Source organism: Muntiacus reevesi, chromosome 4, assembly GCF_963930625.1.
Source record: "Muntiacus reevesi chromosome 4, mMunRee1.1, whole genome shotgun sequence".
Classification (NCBI taxonomy): domain Eukaryota; kingdom Metazoa; phylum Chordata; class Mammalia; order Artiodactyla; family Cervidae; genus Muntiacus; species Muntiacus reevesi.
Window position 1 is genome coordinate 167,878,878 of NC_089252.1, and position 23,095 is coordinate 167,901,972.

At 39.1% G+C, this 23,095-nt stretch overlaps 1 protein-coding gene across 3 annotated transcripts in view; it reads right to left on the reverse strand.

The window, feature by feature from the left end:
• SLC16A7 (solute carrier family 16 member 7) overlaps positions 1-23,095 on the reverse strand; it is a 178,930-nt gene that overhangs the window by 114,172 nt on the left and 41,663 nt on the right. For all 3 annotated transcript variants that reach the window (XM_065934734.1, XM_065934736.1, XM_065934737.1), the window contains exon 2: positions 8,642-8,739. The gene's annotated coding sequence lies outside the window, so the exon portion shown is untranslated. The remainder of the gene's footprint in view (positions 1-8,641; positions 8,740-23,095) is intronic.

Below are 23,095 nucleotides of genomic sequence, written 5' to 3' on the forward strand. Positions count from 1 at the left end.
TTCCTTACGATTATACAGTGGAAGTGACAAATAGATTCAAGGGACTAGATCTGATAGACAAGAGTGCCAGAAGAACTACGGATGGAGGTTTGTGACATTGTACAGGAGACAGGGATCAAGACCACCCCCAAGAACAAGAAATGCAAAAAGGCAAAATGGTTGTCTGAGCAGGCCTTACAAATAACTGTGAAAAGAAGCGAAGCAAAGGCCAAGGAGAAAAGGAGAGATATACCCATCTGAATGCAGAGTTCGAAAGAATAGCAAGGCGAGATAAGAAAGCCTTCCTCAGTGATCAATGCAAAGAAATAGAGGAAAACAATAGAATGTGAAAGACTAGAGATCTCTTCAAGAAAATTAGAGATACCAAGGGAACACTTCATGCAAAGATGGGCTCAATAAAGGACAGAAACGGTATGGACCTAACAGAAGCAGAAGATATTAAGAAGAACTGGGAAAAATACACAGAAGAACCATACAAGAAAGATCTTCACGATGCACAGAATCAAGATGGAATGATCACACACCTAGAGCCAGACATCCTGGCGTGTGAAGTCAAGTGGGCCTTAGAAAGCATCACTACAAACAAAGCTAGTGGAGGTGATGGAATTCTTGTTCAGCTATTTCAAATCCTCAAAGATGATGCTGTGAAAGTGCTGTACTCAATATGACAGCAAATTTGGAAAACAGCAGTGGCCACAGGACTGAAAAAGGTCAGTTTTCATTCCAATCCCAAAGAATGCTCAAACTACCGCACAATTGCACTCATCTCACATGCTAGTAAAGTAATGCTTAAAATTCTCCAAGCCAGGCTTCAGCAATACGTGAACCATGAACTTCCAGATGTTCATCTGGATTTAGAAAAGGCAGAGGAACCAGAGATCAAATTGCCAACATCCATTAGATCATAGAAAAAGCAAGAGCATTCTGGGAAAACATCTACTTCTGCTTTATTGACTATGCTAAAGCCTTTGACTGTGTGGATCACCACAAACTGTGGAAAATTCTTAAAGAGAAGGGAATTACCAGATCACCTGACCTGCCTCTTGAGAAACATGTATGCAGGTCGGAAAGCAACAGTTAGAACTGGACATGGAACAACAGACTGGTTCCAAATCGGGAAAGGAGAACATCAAGGCTGTATATTGTCACCCTCCTTATTTATCTTATATGCAGAGTACATCATGAGAAATGCCAAGCTGCAATCAAGATTGCCGGGAGAAATATCAATAATCTCAGATATGCAGATGATGCCACCCTTATGGCAGACAGCGAAGAGGAACTAAAGAGCCTCTCGATGAAAGTGAAAGAAAAGAGTGAAAAGGTTGGCTTAAAACTCAACATTTCAGAAAACTAAGATCATGGCATCCGGTCCCATCACTTCATGGCAAATAGATGGGGGAACACTGGAAACAGTGACAGACTTTATCTCCTTGGGCTTCCTAATTACTGCAGATGGTGACTGCAGCCATGAAATTAAAAGACCCTTGCCCCTTGGAAGAAAAACTATGCTCAAACTAGACAGTGTATTAAAAAGCAGAGACAATACTTTGATGACAACGTCCATCTAGTCAAAGCTATAGTTTCTCCAGTAGCCATGTATGGATGTGAGAGTTGGACTACAAAGAAAGCTGAGCACCGAAGAATTGATGCTTTTGAACTGTGGTGTTGGAGAAGACTCTTGAGAGTCCCTTGGACAGCAAGGAGATCCAACCAGTCCATCCTGAAGGAGATCAGTCCTGGGTGTTCTTTGGAAGGACTAATGTTGAAGCTGAAACTCCAATACTTTGACCACCTGATGCGAAAAAGTGACTCATTTGAAAAGATCCTGATGCTGAGATACATTGAAGGTGGGAGGAGAAGGGGATGACAGAGGATGAGATGGCTGGATGGCAACACCGACTCAATGGCCATGAGATTGAGTAAACTCCGGGAGTTGGTGATGGACAGGGAAGCCTGGCGTGCTGCAGTCCATGGGGTAGCAAAGAGTTGGACACGACTGAGTGAATAAACTGAACTGAGCTGATGCACAATTTGCCACCATCGACATATTCACGATAATGAGAGCAGACAAGGAGAACAGTTACATAAAAGTACAAAATTTTAATCTATCTTATAAAAACTATAAATGGAGTATAACCTTTAAAAATTTTGAATCACTATTTTGTACACTTACACTTATGATGTAAATCAACTATACCACAATTTAAAAAGGAAAATATAGTTTTAAAATTAGGTTAAATAACAAATTATGAAATCAAGGGAATTTAGTTGCATTAAGATGTCTCTAGCAGTGTACGAGGCCTCCACTGTCTCCACAATCTCACCATCACTTGCTATTACTTTGATGACAGCTGTCCTAATGAGTATGAAGTGGTATCTCAGTGTGATTTTTTAAAATGAATTTTTATCAGTGTACAGTTGTTTTATGATGGTGTGTTAGTTTCCACTAGACTGCAGAATGAATCTGCCACACATATACATATATCTCCTCCCTCTGGGCTTCCTTCCCATCCAGGCCACGGTGCAACTGCCTTGGAGAAAAGTTGACAGTTCCTCAAAGGCTAAACATCGAATTATCATATGACCCAGCAATTCCACTCCAAGGCATGCACTCAAGAGACACAAAAACATGTCCACACAGAAAGTGTACTCAAATACTTACAGCAGCATGATTCATAAAAGGCAAAGAATGGAAATGATCCAAGTATCCATCAACTGATGAGCAGATAAGCAAATTGCAGTCTACCATACAGTGGAATATATTATTCATCCGGAGAAAGGAATGCAGTACTGTAACATGCTACAACATGAATGAACCGTGAAAACATAACACCAAGCAAAATAATCTAGTCACAGAAGACCACATGTTATATTATTTCATTTATATGAAATATCCAGACAACAAAATATACAGAGATGAAGTAGATGAGCGGTTGCTTAGAGCTGGGGGGTAGGGGAATCAGGACATGAGAGTTGTCGGGTTGGGAACCATTTTGGAGAATGAAAATGTCCTAAAATTGATTATGGTGCTGGCTGCAGAGCTGTGAATGTACTAAAAGCCGTGAGAGGTCGGGTACTTTTAAACGGGTGTATCGGATGCAGTGTGAATTCTGTCTCAGTTAAGTTGTTCAAAAACAGTCCTAGCACTCTAACAAACAAACAAAAGAATGCTTCTACCCCAAAGGCATTCCTCCAGAGGTTTTGGACACTCTTCTATCTATAAATGAGAAAAAGAGCATGAGTCTAGAGAATACAGTATTCAGGGAATAAAAGTAATAATAATAGCAATAGCTAATATATATATAGCCCCTGCCTTTGCGTATGTGCTCAGTCATGTCCAACCCTTTGCGACCCCACGGACTGAAGCCCACAAGATTCTTCTGTCCATGGGATTTCCCAGGCAAGAACACTGGAGTGGGTTGCCATGTCCTTCTCCAATGCATGAAAGTGAAAAGTGAAAGTGAAGTCTCTCAGTCATGTCCGACTCTTCACGACCCCATGGACTGCAGCCAACCAGGCTCCTCCATCCATGGGATTTTCCAGGCGAGAGTACTGGAGTGGGGCGCCATTGCCTTTTCCGAATATAGCCCCTACTATATGCCAAATAGCATTTTAAGTATTTAAAATGTAAATTAACAGTTAGTTCCCACAGCAGCCCTATGAAGAAGATGCCTTTACTGCCTTTGTTTCACAGATGAAAAACTGAATGCTCTGGAAGTTTATAATTACAGGCATTCCCTATAGATACTGCAGTTCAGTTCCAACCACCACGATAAAGCAAGGATCAAAATAAAGCAAGTTACATAAGCAGTGCACACAAAAGTGAAGCTTATACCACACGACAGTCTATTAAGCGTGCAATAGCAGCATTATGTATAAAAAGTGTACACACGTTAATTTAAAAATACTTTATTGCTAAAAAATGCTAAGTCATCATCTGAGCCTTTAGTGAGTTGTAATGCTTTCTCTGGTGGAGTGTTTGAAATATTGCAAGAATTACGAATATGTGACAGGGAATCACACAGTGAGCAAATGCTGCTGGAAAAAGGGTGCCTAGAATTGTTGCCCCCAAACCTTCAGTTGGTAAAATGCACAATATTTGGGAATCTCCATAAAGTAAAGCTCAATAAATTGAAGTATGCCTGACGTTAGAGCCAGAGGCGGGTCTGAACTCATGTACTCAGGATCCACAGCCCGTGCTCTCAACTAAAAAGGAGCAGGCAGGGACAAGTCAGTTCCCCTAGGAAATCATGCAGCCAGAAGGAATCACATGACATGTTAAACCTACCTCAACACCGTGACTGACCTCACGTCACCCTGGCGTAAACGACTCTGCTCCCAAGCTTCGTTGCCTAATCCCACAGGGTCAGGCTGTGTTGGTTTTCTACAGCTGCTATGATAAGCCATCAGAAACTCCGTGGCTTACAATAACCCAAATTTATTATCATGGTTCTGGTGCTCAGAAGTCTCCCTGAGCTAAAATCAAGGTGTCAGTGGGAGGCCAAGGGAAGGATCTGTTTCCATGCCTTTTCTAGTTCCTAAAAGTTGCCAGAATTCTTGACGTGTGGCCACATTCCTACATCCTCAAACCAACAACATTGGGCTAAATCCTTTTTGTGCTGCTATTTCATTTATCACACCCCTGGTGAGTACAATGGGCACCTGTAGATTATCAGGGACAATCACAAGGTCATCTGAAGAGCAGCCTTACTTCTCCCCTGCCTTGTAACAAAACATTCCTAGGGTGAAGGGATTATGATGTGGGGAGCCATCATTTTGCCCTTATTCTGCCTACCACCAGGACATACAAAGATGTGTTCATGAAATTCAGATTGAAAGCAGAATATAATCATCCAGTTGTTCTAGGAACTATTTCTAATAAGCAGGTGAAACAATTTTGTAAATTCATCACAATTCACTTCAGTTCAGTCACTCAGTCGTGTCTGACTCTTTGTAATCCCATGTCAGGCTTCACTGTCCATCACCAACTCCCAGAGCGTACTCAAACTCATGGCCATCAACTCAGTGATGCCATCCAACCATCTTATCCTCTGCCATCCCCTTCTCCTCCTGCCTTCAATCTTTCCCAGCATCAGGGTCTTTTCCAATGAGTCAACTCTTCACATCAGGTGGCCAATGTATTGGAGTTTCAGCTTCAGCATCAGTCCTTCCAATGAAGATTCAGGACTGATTTCCTTTAGGATGGACTGGTTGGATCTCCCTGTAGTCCAAGGGACTCTCAAGAGTCTTCTCCAACACCACAGTCCAAAAGCATCAAATCTTTGGCGCTCAGCTTTCTTTACGGTCCAATGCTCACATCCATGCATGACTACTGGAAAAATCATAGCTTTGACTAGACGGACATTTGTCAGCAAAGTAATGTCTCTTCTTTTTTAATATGCTGTCTAGGTTGATCATAGCTTTTCTCCCAAGGGGCAACTGTCTTTTAATTTCATGGCTGCAATCACCATGTGCAGTGATTTGGAAGCACAAGAAAATAAAGTCTGACACTGATTCCACTGTTTCCCCATCTATTTGCCATGAAGTGATGGGACCGGATGCCATGATCTTAGTTTTCTGAAATGTTGAGTTTTAAGCCAACCTTTTCACTCTTTTCTTTCACTTTCATCGAGAGGCTCTTTAGATCCTCTTTGCTATCTGCCATAAGGGTGGTGTCATCTGCATATCTGAGGTTATTGATATTTCACCCAGTAATCTTGATTCCAGCTTGTGCTTCATCCAGTCCGGCATTTCGCATAATGTACTCTGCATAAAAGTTAAATAAGGAGGGTGACAGCATACAGCCTTGATGTACTCCTTTCCTGATTTGGAACCAGTCTGTTGTTCCATGTCCAGTTATAACTGTTGTTTCTTGACCTGCATGCAGATTTCTCAAGAGGCAGTTCAGGTAGTTTGGTATTCCCCTCTCTGTAAGAATTTTCCATAGTTTGTTGTGATTCACACAGTCAAAGGCTTTAGCATAGTCAATAAAGCAGAAGTAGATGTCTTTCTGGAACTCTCTTGCTTTTTCTATGATCCAACAGATGTTGGCAATTTGATCTCTGGCTCCTCTGCCTTTTCTAAATCCAGTTTGAACATCTGGAAGTTCACAATTCATATATTGTTGAAGCCTTATTTGGAGAATTTTGAGCATTACTTTGCTAGCATGTGAGATGAGTGCAATTGTGTGGTAGTTTGAGCATTCTTTGGCATTGCCTTTCTTTGGGATTAGAATGAAAACTGACATTTTCCAGTTTTATGGCCACTGCTGAGTTTTCCAAATTTGCTGGCATATTGAATGCAGCACTTTCACAGCATCATCTTTTAGGATTTGAAATAGCACAACAGGAATTCCATCACCTTTACTAGCTTTGTTCGTCATGATGCTTCTTAAGGCCCACTTGACTTCATATTCCAGGATGTCTGGCTCTAGATGAGCGTCTAGGAGTCCCCAGTGGAGGCGTGGGTCAACAATGCCCTGTTGCAGGGTCAGGGGCACTGAATGGTCACCATTACTGCCATTACCCGTCCATAGTTTGGCCTGAGGGCAAACAACAGGGAGGGAACACAGCCCCGCCCATCCACAGAAAATTGGATTCAAGATTTACTGAGCATGGCCTCGCCCATCAGAACAAAACCCAGATTCCCCCACAGTCAGTCTTTCCTATCAGGAAGCTTCCACAAGCCTCTTACAGAATGAAAATCACAATCATAGAAAATTAAACAAACTGATCACCATGGATCACTGCGGCTGCTGCTGCTAAGTCATTTCAGTCGTGTCCGACTCTGTGCGACCCCATAAACAGCAGCCACACCAGGCTCCTCCGTCCCTGGGAGGAGGCAAGAACACTGGAGTGGGTTGCCATTTCCTTCTCTAATGCATGAAAGTGAAAAGTGAAAGTGAAGTCGCTCAGTCGTGTCCGACTCTTCGCGACTCCATGGACTGCAGCCTACCAGGCTCCTCTGTCCATGGGCTTTTCCAGGCAAGAGTACTGGAGTGGGGTGCCATTGCCTTCTCCACCATGGATCACAGCCTTGTCTAATCACTGAAACTATGAGCCATGCCATGTAGGGCCATCCAAGACGAAGGGGTCATGGTGGACAATTCTGACCAAACGTGGTCCACTGGAGAAGGGAATGGCAAACCACTTCAGTATTCTTGCCTTGAGAACCCATGCTGCTGCTGCTGCTAAGTCGCTTCAGTCGTGTCCGACTCTGTGCGTCCCCACAGACAGCAGCCCACCAGGCTCCCCCGTCCCTGGGATTCTCCAGGCAAGAACACTGGGGTGGGTTGCCATTTCCTTCTTCAATGCATGCATGAATGCTAAGTCACTTCAGTCGTGTCCGATTCTGTCCGACCCCATGGACAGCAGTTCACCAGGCTCTTCTGCCCACGGGATTCTCCAGGCAAGAATACTGGAGTGGGTTGCCATTTCCTTCTCCATGAGAACCTCATAAACAGTATGAAAAGGCAAAAAGATAGAACACTGAAAGAAGAACTCACCAGGTCGATAGGTGCCCAATATGCTACTGGAGAAGAGAGGAGAAATAAGTCCAGAAAGAATGAAGAGATGAAGCCAAAGCAAAAAGAACGCCCAGTTGTGGATGTGACTGGTGATGGAAGTGAAGTCCGATGCTGTAAAGAGCAATACTGCATAGGAACCTGGGATGTTAGGCCCATGAATCAAGGCCAGTACTCTTATAATTAAAGTAGGCAGCAAACCAAATGCAAAAAGGAAATTTCACCAATTAAATAGAGTTTCTGAAAAGCACATGGACTGGTTAGAAGAATATCCGATTCAAAGTCTCTCTCTAGTTACGCAGTTTTGAGCAAGACACTGACAGTGCTGAGCATTAGTTTTCTCATCTGAACAGCGAGGATAATAATCCCTGACCTGCTTTACACCAGGATTGCACTAAGGGTCAAATTAAATTAAATCTTTGCAAGTAGTAAAGCCTTACACAAATAAAATATGAATGAGAAATCCTGACATAATCATTTTTGTCCAGGATACAGTTATTTTTTAAAGGGTGCAAATGACAGAGACAGTAAGAAAAAATTAAATACTTAAAGCCTCTACATTTATTTAAACCATCATTTATATTAGTAATAGTAACCAAACATAATTCTAGTGTTATTATTGAAATTTATCATTTACTATCTTTATAGTATCCTTTTAGTGAAGGAAGGGTTTATGTTTAGCTCTATTTTATGTACAGAGAAACTGACGCTTAATCTCTTGACTAAAATCACACAGAATATAGAGTCACAGAAGGACTAAAGATTTAAAGTGTCACCTTTAAAATCTGTTCGATTTTTGAAAGGGATGTAAATACCAGCCAAACCAATATTCCCATTCACACTGAGTATGCATCCTAAGTAGCTTTAGTCATGTACAACTCTTTGCGACCCCAGAGACTGTAGCCTGCCAGGCTCCTCTGTCCTTGGGAATCTCCAGGCAAGAATACTGGAGTGGGTTGCCGTGCCCTCCTCCAGGGCATCTTCCCAACCCAGGGATTGAACCCATATCTCTTACATCTCCTGCACTGGCAGGCGGGGTCTTTAAGATCCACCAATTCCACAGGCAGAATGATTTAGAAGGACTGAGAAAAAATGTTACTATACACTGAGAGTACTCACAAGGCAGCTCTGTCGGCACAGAGTCCAAAAGTCCTTTGGTTTCCAAGATTCCAGTGTCCAAGGTAGCCCAGGTGACCATCACATCGTCAGACTAACTCCTAAAAAAAAAAAAATCAGAGAACGGCATAAGCACTTAAAAAAAATCAGAGCGCGGCATAAGCACTTAAACATTGAGATGCATGATAAAAACTGAAAAAAACATCCAACTCTCTCTCTGAAAGACTGGATAGGATATAGCTTTCTGCTGTCCAGGGTGAAATTACCGTTTGCCTTTTCTAAATCTCCAAGGCTTTATTTCAAGCCCTTTTTTAGACAGGGACAGGTTTTCTCATTAAATTACTTCAGATCACCACCAACTCATAACTATCATGCCTGCCTTTATATGTGCCTGCCTTTACATTTTCCTGCAAAAACATCAAAGAGATTCACCTCAGTTCCATTTATTTGGGACTTCAAAACTAACAATAGCTTGTCTTTAACTTTATGAGACTTTTCCTTCCACTTCTGGTAGGATAATGAAAAAGTATGTGTGTATATGTGTATGTTTATAAAGCAAACTTGAAATTTTTACAGAAATACATTAACACTCTATTTACATTAAATTTATTCATTTAAAAACTGAAGGAGAATTTTAGTAAGATTTCTGAGCTTAACAATAAATCAGAAAATTATGTAAAAGATCATCAAAATTTTACCATCAGTTCATGCATGTTCTTTGATTATATAGTCCTTAAGACAAGTTTTTGACTTCTCCATCCAATCCCCTTAATTGTAAAAAATAAAAGAGGATGTAGTAATGTTTACTACTACTGCATGACACTAAATTAAGTTAATTAATATTTGTAAAATGTTAGCAGTCATCTCACACACTAATAAAGTGATGCTTAAAATTCTCCAAGCCAGGCTTCAGCAATACGTGAACCATGAACTTCCAGATGTTCAAGCAGGTTTTAAAAAAGGCACAGGAACCAGAGATCAAATTACCAACATCCGCTGGGTCATCGAAAAGGCAAGAGAGTTCCAGAAAAACATCTATTTCTGCTTTATTGACTATGCTGAAACCTTTGACTGTGTGGATCACAATAAACTGTGGAAAATTCTTCAAGAGATGGAAATACCAGACCACCTGACCTGCCTCTTGAGAAACCTGTATGCAGGTCAGGAAGCAACAGTTAGAATGGGACATGGAACAACAGATTGGTTCCAAATAGGAAAAGGAATATGTCAAGGCTGTATATTGTCACCCTGCTTATTTAACTTATATGCAGAGTACATCATGAGAAATGCTGGGCTAGAAGAAGCACAAGCTGGATTCAAGATTACTGGGAGAAATATCAGTAACCTCAGATATGCAGATGACACCACTCTTATGGCAGAAAGTGAAGAAGAACTAATAGCCTCTTGATGAAAGTGAAAGAGGAGAGTGAAAAGGTTGACTTAAAGCTCAACATTCAGGAAACTAAGATCATGGCATCTGGTCCCATCACTTCATGGCAAATAGATGGGAAAACAGGGGAAACAGTGTCAGACTTTATTTTTCTGGGCTCCAAAATCACTGCAGATGGTGATCACCGCCATGAAATTAAAAGACGCTTACTCTTTGGAAGGAAAGTTATGACCAATCTAGGCAGCATATTAAAAAGCAGAGACATTACTTTGCCAACAAAGGTCTGTCTAGTCAAGGCTATGGTTTTTCCAGTGGTCATGTATGGATGTGAGAGTTGGACTATAAAGACAGCTGAGCACAGAAGAATTGATGCTTTTGAACTGTGGTGTTGGAGAAGACTCTTGAGAGTCCCTTGGACTGCAAGGAGATCCAATCAGTCCACCCTAAAGGAGATCAGTCCTGTGTGTTCATTGGAAGGACTGATGTTAAATCTGACACTCCAATACTTTGGCCACCTGATGCAAAGAACTGACTCATTAGAAAAGACCCTGATGCTGGGAGGGATTGAGGGCAGGAGGAGAAGGGGACAACAGAGGATGAGATGGTTGGATGGCATCACCAAATCAATGGACATGGGTTTGGGTAGACTCTGGGAGTTGATGATGGACAGGGAGGCCTGGCGTGCTGCGGTTCACGGGATCGCAAAGAGTCGGACAGGACTGAAGGACTGAACTGAACTGAGCATGGTATTCGCAACTAAATAAGAAAAGAAGAAGAATGTACTATGAACAATTATTATTATTATTATTATTATTATTATTATTATTATTGTTAATAGTTGTCAGTTAAGACAGTGAAAAATGTTAGTTTATATAGATGAATAAATATTAGTTCCTTGTTTATTCCTGACTTGAAAGATATGAGATTTATTCATATATATGTCTTGTTTGTCATATTATTAACAAACATAATTAAGGAACTTTCAGATATTATCCAGAAAAATCAGATTGTTTAACAATCAAACAATCAGATTGTTTAACAGAGCATGGTATAATGCAAAGATTATTGAATATTTCACAGAAGTAAAGACTAAGAGGAGAGAACATAGATAACACAATGTCATTGAGATAGCACTTGCAGTGTCACCTGGTTTGACCGGAGAACTTCGACATTGTAGTCTAAAATGGAAGGAATTTCAGGCTGGCAGTCAATCTGCTTACTGTGGAAGTTCCAAGACTATAATAAGCAGATCAGGCACATGCAACTGTCTCATTTAGTAACTATCTTATGAAAATTTGTCAATTCTACACATGAAGAACTTCCTTATAGTGACAATTAAGTTCATTTGAATTTAGAACCAATAATAAAATATATTTTACAAAACTACTGGTGCTGTTATACCACAATAAGCAAAATTTATATAATAAAGTTAACATGTTTAGAAACATAACATCTTATTACAATTAACTTAATTTTTTGCTTCAGTGACTACCACTGAAAATCCATCATTTTGGATTTAATTTCATGTGTAGACATGATGCATATTGGTATAATTTGATATAATTCATTTTTGTCCACAAATTACATTATTTATCCCCTGCCCCAATAATGTTACTAATATTTGAGAATAATGAAATAAGGAAGGTTTTTTCTTTCCTTTGTATCTTAACTATAAAATTCTTTTAATGGTTTGAGTTTAGAAATTCCCTGATTTTACTCAAGAATATCAGAATAATCTTAATTTATAGGATTTTGTTGTTAAAAATGGGGCAACAAAAGTTTTCTCATTTGCTTTAATATTCACTTTTACTATTTTTTTTTTAAACAGAAGCAGGCCACAGGCCTTAAAAGGTAAGTGCTTGTGAGCTGATATGTGTTTTAAAAAAGGAGTAATTTGATGGTCATATGATCATATCCATTAAATAAACAGTTTTTTAAAGAGAGCAGTTAAAGTGAAATAAAATGCTTCCTATTTGTTTTGGCATGCTTTTTGACCTTCTGAGTAACATTCACCTTGTATAAAAGTTAGTATATGTGACCTTCTGAAACATGCATGTCTAAATCACAGAGGAGTATGACAAAGGTTTTTACTTACTAACAAAAAACTATATTATAGGTCCCTTACTAGAAAACCCATGTGCCCCAACTAAGACCCAGTGCAGCCAGTTCAGTTCAGTTCAGTCACTCAGTAACTGAGCAGCTTAGTCGGGACATGTGAGATCCAGTTCCCCAGCCAGGGACTGAACCTGGGCACCCCTGTACTGGGAGCACAGTTCTCTGACTTATTATACCGAAAATCAACACAAATAAGAAATGATGGTCCAATGGCTAAGACTCCGCTCCCAGTGCAGGGGTGCCCAGGTTCAATCCCTGATCGGGGAACTAGATCTCATGTGCTCCAACAAAGACCCAGGGCAGCCAAATAAATATTAAAAAATAAATAAACAACAGGAATTCCTAAGTCCCTGGAAAGTTGTGTTAATGTCTAACCTCTTTTCCAGTTATCAGGTAGAAAAATACAATTTTTAATTTTGTAATTTCAGAGGCCATTATTTAGGTGATTAAGTGGCCATACTTTTTAGGAAAAACCAGCAGCTATTTCAGTATTTTAGCATTCCATGGTGTCATTAAGTTCTATGTCCAGAGCATGGTCATCTAATAATTAATTAACTTAAATTTGAAACGGTTTTTGCAACTAAAATGCATTACCCAGGGTTCATGATCTATTCTAATTCATGAGCAAAACTTAATTAAGACAAATAAAATATAGTTTTATATAAAAGTTCTTATTCAGGAGGCTAAGAACTTGTGATGTAGAGGAAGAAAATATATTATTCATATTTACACATGGTTGGTTATTCCCTCTTGAGTGATAAAAATTAAAAAATTACATTAACTAAAATAGGTAATTTTACTGATATATTTGACAGAATGATCAAGAGAATCTATTTTAGAAAACAGCAGATAAACCTACTTTCTCAGGAGAGTGTTTTCTCCTTTAACTTAACAGCATCACACAATTATATTTGTAAATATTCAGTGTTCATTAGGGCTTAGAAAAAATTCCTTGAATGAATTATTCATAAATACCTCAATCATAATTCCATACCTTATGCTAGTAGCTAGCATTAGTAATAAAGCAAAAAATAACTGAGAACCCACCTATTATTTTCTTTTAAATCTCTTTCTCCCTTCCTTTCCTCACAAGCGCAGAAAGCATGTTTGTTTTGGAAGCAAATAGCAAATACCACAAAAGGAGAACTTAAAGTGAGAGAGAATGATTGAGGCAAAAGTGTAAAATCACATCAGCTGATAAGGGGCTGACCGACCCAAGGTTGAAGAATGCGAGGGCACTAGGACAAAGCTAAAGAATAACAGTCCTTCTGCTGTTAAGTGACAGGCATGAGACTCCACGTCACACTCTTAGATACTCAAAAACAAATCCACTATTTTAAGTTTACACAACCACCAGAGGTGATCTCTGAAAGTCACAGGAGGCAGATTCTCCAAAGCCTTGTAACACACAACCGCAGAAACACTATTTATAGCTGCCGTCTGTGGTCATTTTCATGGCCAGCTTCAAGAAATTCTATTGTGCTCTTTAACAAGTAGTACAACCCCAAATCAATAAGCAAGCACAACAAAGTTACATAAGTGGAATTCAAGGAAATGACTTAAGCCATCTTAGAACAAACAAAAAGTGAGAAAATAGAAGAACCGAAATTTGTGATTATAGAACTTCAGTAAAAATACTGAAGGCACAATTCCTGTTCACACATCTTTGTTACGGAGACGTAAATTACCTGCCCTTCTCATTGAGAAGCCAAAGATGAGAGAAACGTCAGCATTAAAAACAAACATAATTTCTTCAAGTACTGTACTGAAAACTAGCCATGACTGAGGTTGAAGCCAAAACACATTGCAAAGCATATCTTAATCAGCTTGTCTTATGGGTGTCATCATACTTAGTTTACCACACTTTCATAAAGCAAGTTGAGGCGGCTATGAGGTGGACTGGCATGGGGAAATGTGAAGAAAGCAAAACATATAGCAGTTCCTATTAGCCTCTGTCTTCCCTAGAGCCAAACTTATATCTATATTTTATTCTCTGAAACAAAGTGTACACTAGAGCCTTTAGCAACATTATTTTTAAGTATGATTAGGATGGACAAATATGTATGGTGCCTTAAACGACGTGCTTCAAAGACCTCCAACTAGATGGAGTGTCATTGACCACAAGGGCACGAGCTGTTGAGATCTGAACACCCATTATTGGATTTGCACAGAATCCACACCTCCCACAGGCTTTTCCCAGCCTGCACCTGGGCACGCCTGACAACAACGCAGATGGTCCCTGGGATATACGGGATGCCTCTAATGGCTGGTTTTGGCTGGGGGCTGCGGGTGGTGGGCTCCCATATAGCATTGCCTCGTATATGCTGGGTGTTCAGTAGTTATTTGGAGGGAAAATAAACCATCGTTGTTATTGAGATGTCAAAGCCCAGATTGCTGCATAAACATAAAAACAAATTAAACTCAGCGTGAAACTTAGTTTTAAGATGATTTTTCGGCTTCCTAATGCAATTCCAGCAAATGTGTTAGAAAACTACAGAGAGAGAGAGTTTTGTCCCAGGTAAATATAACCTCTGATAGAGATGTCTAAAAGTTAAATGGGCTGCTACAATCCTCCTGATTACTCTAGCATTCCCATTTTATAGAACACGGAACACTAGGCTCAGAGAAGCCAAGTTTTCAGCATTACACAATGTTAGGGGCAGGAGCCAAGATTCCAACTTCAATTTCGCTCCCGCTTTCCAAACTACCATACAGATAGAAGATATATCTTTCATTAAAAGGCCTTGCATGCTTGCATCAAAGAGTGGATGGACCATGTGATGTGTAAAACCACTCCCAATGCTAAATTATGATGAATTTTTTGAGAAAATCCACTTGATGATGTTGTATCTCCTTTATTTTCTACACGCCACCTTTCTTTTTCATACAGTGTAGAACAAGTAAATCTACAGATCCCATTTAAAGTTCTTGATTTCTATTACAGTTATTGCAGAGCTTAGGTAAGACTATGTTGCTTTTAAATATAGCGATGGAAATTAACATCATTAAGCAAGCATCTGTCCTAATAATCAAAAGATGATGCTGCACAAATCTAAATACTAAATATTAGACAATATTATATTTTTAAGTAAAATATTGTTAAGCAAGTGACAGAATCAGAAGCATAAATCCAGTTATTTCTAATCCAAAACTTGTACTGAATTGACTGACCGACAAGGTATGTCTGTTACTCAACACCTACAGAACTTTGAACAGTGCCACACTCACTTATTCAAATATTAATGTGGTTGAAGTCAGATCACCGCACTCTTTGGAATCAAAATAGCGAAATACCTTTAAACCAAAGCTTTATTTACAAAGTTGAAGCCATCAAATTCTGCAATGCCTCTATCTCCCATGCTCTCTAGCCCTCAATAAACTGTTTCCTCTAGACTCTAATCCTCTTTCTGTCTCTTGCTCACATAACTACACTGCTATACATCTTTTTTCTTTTTGGTTCATACTCTACCCTACCACATTCCTCTTAATGTCCTTCCTAATATTTTTCACTGAATCCTCTAGAGCTCCCTTCTTTTTTTTTTTCAAATAAATTACCTAATTCCTAACCTAGACATTGCACTCTCTCTATGATCTTTTCTCCTTGAAGACATGACTTAGATTGAGTCCTCTTGAATACTTACTAATTCCATATCTTTAGGTCCAGAACAGAGGCTCAGCATGAACCTAGTTCTACTCTATCCCTTACCATTGCTTTTCAGTTCACACAAGGAAACTTCTCTTCACTTAGGTTCATTTCACCAACCTATACCATCCAGAAAACTAGGACCTAATATCCTTTGGACCGTTTCTTCAAAATCCATTTCTCTTCACTCCAAAGTCACACCATAATCAATATTCATAATCAATAACCATGCACTACAATCAGTAAGCTAGCCAGAGAAACTGGGACCTCCATGTCGACTCTCCTTTAAGTAACTTACAACTTGAAGATAATGGGCACTCTTAATGCTTCTACTACCGAAGTCTTAAACATCAGCATTCCAATTCCCCATCATTTTTCTGTCCTTCAGACAACACTAAAAACATTATTTCTGTCAATTCTGTCCTGGAATTTCCTTGAAAGTTTCCCCTGTTTTTAGGCTTACATCTTCTCCCAAACTACTGACCCTTTTCTTCTTCTTTTTTTTTAATATTTATTTTTATTTATTTATTTGGCTGTGCAGGGTCTCAGTTGGGGCACACAGAATCTTTGATCTTTACTTGCAGAATGTGAACTCTTAGTTGTGGCATGTGGAATCTAGTTCCCCAACCAGGGATCAAACCCCACCTCCCTGCATTAGGAGCTCAGAGTCTTATCTACTGGACCACCACAGAAGTCCCAAATTAGCCCTTTTCTAACCTTCATTTCTTTTGTACTCTGCTGCAATGAATGCTTCATTCAAATTCCAGTTCTGCTATTCATTGGTAAAATATCTTGGGAACATTACTTAACAGGATTTTGTCTTTTAAAAGTGAGCATAAAACTTGTACTTCATAGGAAAGGAGGAGACAAATGTGGCAATGTCTATAATGTACTAAGTACAATTCCTAGCACATCAAGTACTCAATAAATATTAACATCACCTTTAGTCATCAATGTTCTCAAGTCATTCACATCTTTGTCTTCTGGCAACAAGAAGCCTGGGACTTCTAAACTCAAAATGGACACTGCAATTACAGTACTAACTAGAGTTTTAAAAAACATGAATTAACCTCACAAGTTGATGCCAATATACATTCATAGATTTCACTTGTTAACAGGGCTCTCAATGGCTTTCCCGTAAGCTTTTTTCATATCTCTTGGTACATTCCTCTCCTTTCCAATGTGGTTCTAAACATCTTCCTTTCCCCTCAAGTTTCCCAACCACCCTGTCATCTGTCAATCTGTGGCTGACCAGGTTTCTTATTTGCAAAGAAAATGAAAACCATCAGACCAGGCATGAAATGCCATAAATGTGTTCTTATCCGTGCACACTTCTGGATCCCCTGTGGGTCCTTCATTCATTCCCTCCTGCCCTGGAAGCAGAGGCAAGTCCCTTCCTGGTCACCGATAGCCCCTCCCCTAATACACGGTAAGTTCTTCCTGTCTGTGGATGGTTCTGCCCTCTGATTGGACCCCTTCGTTCTCCTCTCCCGTGACTTCTTCCCTTGCACTATATATTCTAACCACACTGAATGCCGTTGTCAGCTCAACCCATGCTGTTTCGTATCTCCCTGTCTTTACTGCCTTAGCAGGTGCCAGTGCTTATCAAAGAATCCTTTTCTCACCTTTCTATTAGCAAAGTTCCTATTTATTCTTCAAGACCCAACTTAACAATTCCTCTTTTGTGAGAGGAGGGAAGAAAGACAAGAGCGAGGACACAGAAAGGCATTGACAGGAGGAGGAACTCCCAGGAAAGGTGGTAACAGGGAAGCCTCGCGGTACCTCACCATAGACTTGATAGATGATAATGAGTTTTAACTATGACATTGGATTTCTTGCTTTCTTCTGTCTTTAACACATATTTCCACTTATTTCATGAAAAACATTTCAATGGCTCTCTGACAGCTAATAAATAGAGTCCTCAGCCTTTCAAATTTACAGATAATTACAAAAATATCTTCAACTGTCAGGAAATCACCAGATTTCCAACGGTTTATGAACACTTTGAAAGGAAAGGGCAGAAGGAAAAATCAAACTAAACACACATTTGTTGGTAAGAAACTTTAAAAAAAAAAAAACAGAAATCAGTGACTTTGATTTTTCTGCAATTTTCTCAAATTCCTTAAGCACCAGGTTCTCATAACATTACTATAATACAATCCTAAGGTAACGTCTGAAACTGAAATTTAGGCTGTCATAAGCTTTGGATTACAATAAAGCCAGGACCTAAGTTGTTATTAACATCTGGTTAAGTTTCACATTTTTTTTTGCTTTGATTTGCTTGCCTTCTAAAAATGCTTTTGGTTGTTTATTTTGGCCATTCAGCTTTATTAGGTGCTAAAAGATATAAATTTTCCTATTTAACTGCTATTTAGATTTTATGCCAAATGTTAGCAATATATGAAGCCAAATATTCAAACTTAACAAATACCTTCTCAATATTTCTATTTCAAAATCTCCCACATGCTTGGAGTTGCAGCAGGATAGAAACTGCTTTCTAAAGGGCAGTGCAATAGTCAACTTCATGGATATTTATTATTTTTTGTGAACAGATGTAGGTCATTGCAGAGATAGCTCCAAAGTCACCTTCTAAAGTAGAAATACACATGTGAAATTTGGTAAAGTTTCAAAACCTGTTAGGTATACCATCACAGTTTTCTTCAATTCACCAAAATTCCCTTCGTGCTGTGGAAAGGCTGCTGGAACACCAGTGTTTTCAGACTGTTCAGCTTGATTACACTGCTGTGGTACCACTTATCTAGAGCTATTTTAAGCGTCTTCTTGGGTTACAGTAAGCTATATTGTAAATCTAATTACATTTGCCCACAGGAAAGTAAGTACATGTGAACCCTGCACTGTAATCTACTTAACAAAAGGCACTGTATTTTTCTTCATAGCATTTATCAAAATTGTTATTACATAACTATTTATATTTCCAAATGCCTTTCTCTTCCACTGTAAATTTCAAAAGGGCATTGAGCATGTTGTATACACAGTACCTTTGCTCAGTGTCTAGAGGGTCAATGAATGTTTGATGAATGAATGAATGAGTGATGACATAAGAGATAACTGAATTATATACATTTATGCTTGACACTTTAAACTCATGCTGAAAATGTGTACATACTTCAGAGACTCATTGGGATATATTACAGGGTAGTGCAACAAAGCACAAATTTTCAACTCAAATGGAATGGATTTGGGACTTCCCTGGTAGTCTAATAGTTAAGACTCCACACCCCTGCATGAGGAACAGGTTCAGTCCTCGGTCAGAGAACTAGACCTTGTGTGCCATAATGAAGACCCCACAACTAAGATCTGGCAGTCAAAAAAAAAAAAGAATAGAATAGAAAAATAAAACAAATAGAAAAATAAAACAAATAAAAAAACTTCTTAAATGGAATGAATTTAATGTCAGATCTGGCATTTAATAAATTGTATGATCAAAGAAAAGTGAAATAACCTCTCTAACCCTCTGCTTACTCATCTGTAAAATGTGAACAATTGCAGTGGATTAAATATTAAAGATAATGCATTCAAAAGCATGCAGCACAGGCATGGCATGGAGCAAAGTCTTAATGTGGTGGGTATTATCACTTATTAATATTTTATATAGCTTTTAAGTGAATTATATAAATCTAAATTATCCAAGGGCTTTTAAAAATTGACAACATAAATCTAGTTTGAGCATATGCTAGCAGTGATAACTCATCAATAATTTACAACAATAAAATGAATTTTCCAACACTTTCATGTCTATTTTTCCAATATTAAAGAAGTTCTTTTCAATTAAATTTCATCATTCTTTACTCTGTATACTCCTTACAAATTCTTCACAATCACTCAAGAATCCTTCTCTGATGGTCTTTATAACAACAATCTGAATTCATCAGTTCAATTCTCTCACCTAGATTGAATACTCTTCCCTAAGCAACTTTCATTACATTATTGTCCCTATATCGTCCCTGTATTTCATAACTTCATCCATTATCACAGTGGAAAAAGTAATCATTGCTGAAGTGTATTCTCCCTTCTGGACTATACTTTCTTCAAGGCTCTAATTTCTGCACAAAGAATTGGATCCAATCTAACTCTTCAATTTTTATTCATCCCTTTATGAGCATATACTGAGCATGATCTATTCTCGTCTATGATAGATCTATGATCTACTCTATGTTGAAGAGCTAACATATAAGGTGATAGTGTTAGCAGGCAGGGTCTTCGGGAGGTGATTAGCGATGGGATGCATATGTGCCTGCGTGCCCCAGTTGTGTCTGACTCTTTGTGACCCATGGACTGTAGCCCACCAGGCTCCTCTGTCCATGGAATTTTCCAGGCAAAAGCACTGGAGTGGGTTGCCATTTTCTACTCCAGGGGATCTTCCCGACCCAGGGTTCGAACCTGCATCCCCTCCATCTCCTGTGTTGGCAGGCATATTCTTTACCAGCGGTGCCACCTGGGAAGCCCCAGGAATGGGATTAAGGTCCTTATAAAAGGGACTTCGGAAAACTAACTCAATCCCTCAACATGTGAGGATACAAGGAGCCAGCAGTGTGAAGGAGGGCCCTCAGCTGTGCTGCACCCTGATCTCAGACTTCCGGCCTCCAGAACTGTAAAAGACAAATTTCTGTTGTTTACAAGTCGCCCAGCCTGTAGTATCTGGTTACAGCCACCCAAAAGATCTTCGGCCATCCACGTGGTAGACACGGCTCTACACGACAGACACTGGGCTGGGTTGGACGGCTACAAAAGAGAGCGCAAGGGAGTCTGGGGTATCAAAGAGCTCACAGACTGAACAGGGGATGCAAAGCTAGAAACAAATAATCATGCAAATTGTGATAAGGGAAATGCTGTGCTCCTGGCTTCATGAAAACACAGAAATAACCATGTGAGTGGCTTTATGGTAACTAAACAGTTTCAGGTAAGTAAGCACATAGAGAAAGCAATGTTTCTTAAAGGATAAGAAGGAATCAGTGAACTGAAAAGGCAAAAGGAAGGCACTCCACGTCCAAGAGTTGGTATGAAGCACAGAAGCCAGTAACAGTGTAGTCATACAGGAAACACTAAGACAGCACATTTATTTTGCAACTCTTGTAAGATCAATTCGTAAAGTATGATTCCAGCATTAAAATGCATAGTTAAGGCTGTCTATTAGATTGTGTCTGCTGCTGCTGCTGCTAAGTCGCCTCAGTCGTGTTCACCTCTGTGCGACCCCATAGACAGCCCACCAGGCTCCCCATCCCTGGGATTCCCCAGGCAAGAACACTGGAGTGGGCTGCCATTTCCTTCTCCAATGCATGAAAGTGAAAAGTGAAAGTGAAGTCGCTCAGTCATGTCTGACTCTTCGTGACCCCATGGACTGCAGCCCACCAGGCTCCTCCGTCCATGGGATTTTCCAGGCTAGAGGACTGGAGTGGGGTGCCTTCTCTGTAGATTGTGTCTAAGTTAAAATAAATTACAATTACAATTTAAAACATCTGTAAATTCAAACTTTTTTTCTTTATACCATTTAAAGTAATAATAGGAAATATCTGTTTGGTTAGATTTTATTCAGTACTTCAGGTCACCTGGAGAGACTATTGATATTCCAAACTGGTGAACTATTAACATTACAGAAGATCTTCCCACCAAACAAAACTCCAAACTGCCTTTATTAGTGCCATCTAGGAAAAGGCCAGAAAGGCTCTCTAGAAAGAGAAGCTGATACACTGGAAGGCACAATAATAATAGTTTATTAAGCCCTAAGTTGTAGGAAAGGACTGGAATTGGCTCCCTCTTCTCAAAAATGGACAAAGTAAGGACCAGTGATAATCGAAAATGTTCAGTAACTCTCCCCAAATCAAAAGCACCCAGGCTAAAATGACTCACTGGGATAAAAGTAGAAAAGTCATAAAAGGAACATTTTGGGGGGAATAAAAAAGACTAACTTTGTTCTCACATCTATCTAATATGAGCCCTGGAAACTATTGCCCAGCTATAGAATAAATCTATTCTATCAAAAATATTCCTTTTTAATATAAGTTTTGCACCCCATTACGACAGGGACTTCACTTTCGTTCGTCACATGTTCCCCATCTCAAGCCAAGCAAGTTCTAAGAAGTATTTTTGAATGAATGAATAAAGCATGAATGCATGTTGTATAGAAGACCAGACTCAGGAGAATTTGGCAGCAAATCAACACACAATGTTTCTGTCCTAGTAGGGGATACAAGCAGACAAATTTAAAAGATTGCTTTGTATGAAGCAATTTTTTTTTTAAGTATCATAGGAATAAGGGGTTGGGAGAAATGGTTCCTTTAGCTAATGTGATTAGAGGGAAGGCCTCTGCAATGGAAAAGGTAGGTACAGTATACAGATTTACTTAATATTTTGGATTTGCTATTTCAAGATATTAACATATCCTGGCAACTACCACAGTTCCAATTTAAAGGCCGAGAAAAAGCTTAATGAGTTTATACAAGATTGTTTCAGGTAATATGTATGTATATCGATCCACCTTTAAACAATGCACAGGGGTTAGGTACACTGAGGCTTCATGTGACTGAAAATCCCAGTATAACCTATCAGCCTCTGTATCCCAAGTTCCTCTGTATTGGAGATTTTCCATATCCACAGAGTCAACCAACCAGAGATTGTGTAGTGCTCTAGTATGTATTTATTGAAAAAAATCCCTCTACAAGTGGACTAGAGCAGTTCAAACACCTATTATTCAAGAATCAACTGCACACACACATATTTAGATATGTGTGAATAGATATTACTAAAAAAATGTCTGTACAAATGTTGTACTGAAAGTTTTATTCAACTAGAAATCATTTTAGACTTCTCAATTTGCCCATGTAAGTCATTTTTCACACACACAGCTCCTCACAAGAAAACCTGTACAGCATTAATTTAAAGATTTCTGAGGAGACTATGCTTAAGCACCAAAATATTCTTTAAAAAAATGTTTTTTGAGAAGACATTTAGAACATCAGGCTCTTTATTAGGTTGCCAAGATGAAAGGTGTGTATTTTCAGTTGTTAAATACAGGAAGCACTTGTGTTGATAGAGGCTGCCAATGACTTTCATTATATCTGTCAGTTAAATGGTAAAAAAGAAAAAACAATCAGTGAAATAAATCCTACACAATTGCAAACATTTGGCATGATAAGTGGTTTTAGTAGCCAATGGTGGCATGGATCCTCATGTTATTTGGGTAGATAGAACCCAAGAGTATTTCAGAGAAAGCACTATGTTATTTTCAGAATTTCAGTTATTTAATTTCTTGTAGCAAATGGAACAGTCTTGGTGTTTGGAAAAATGAAAT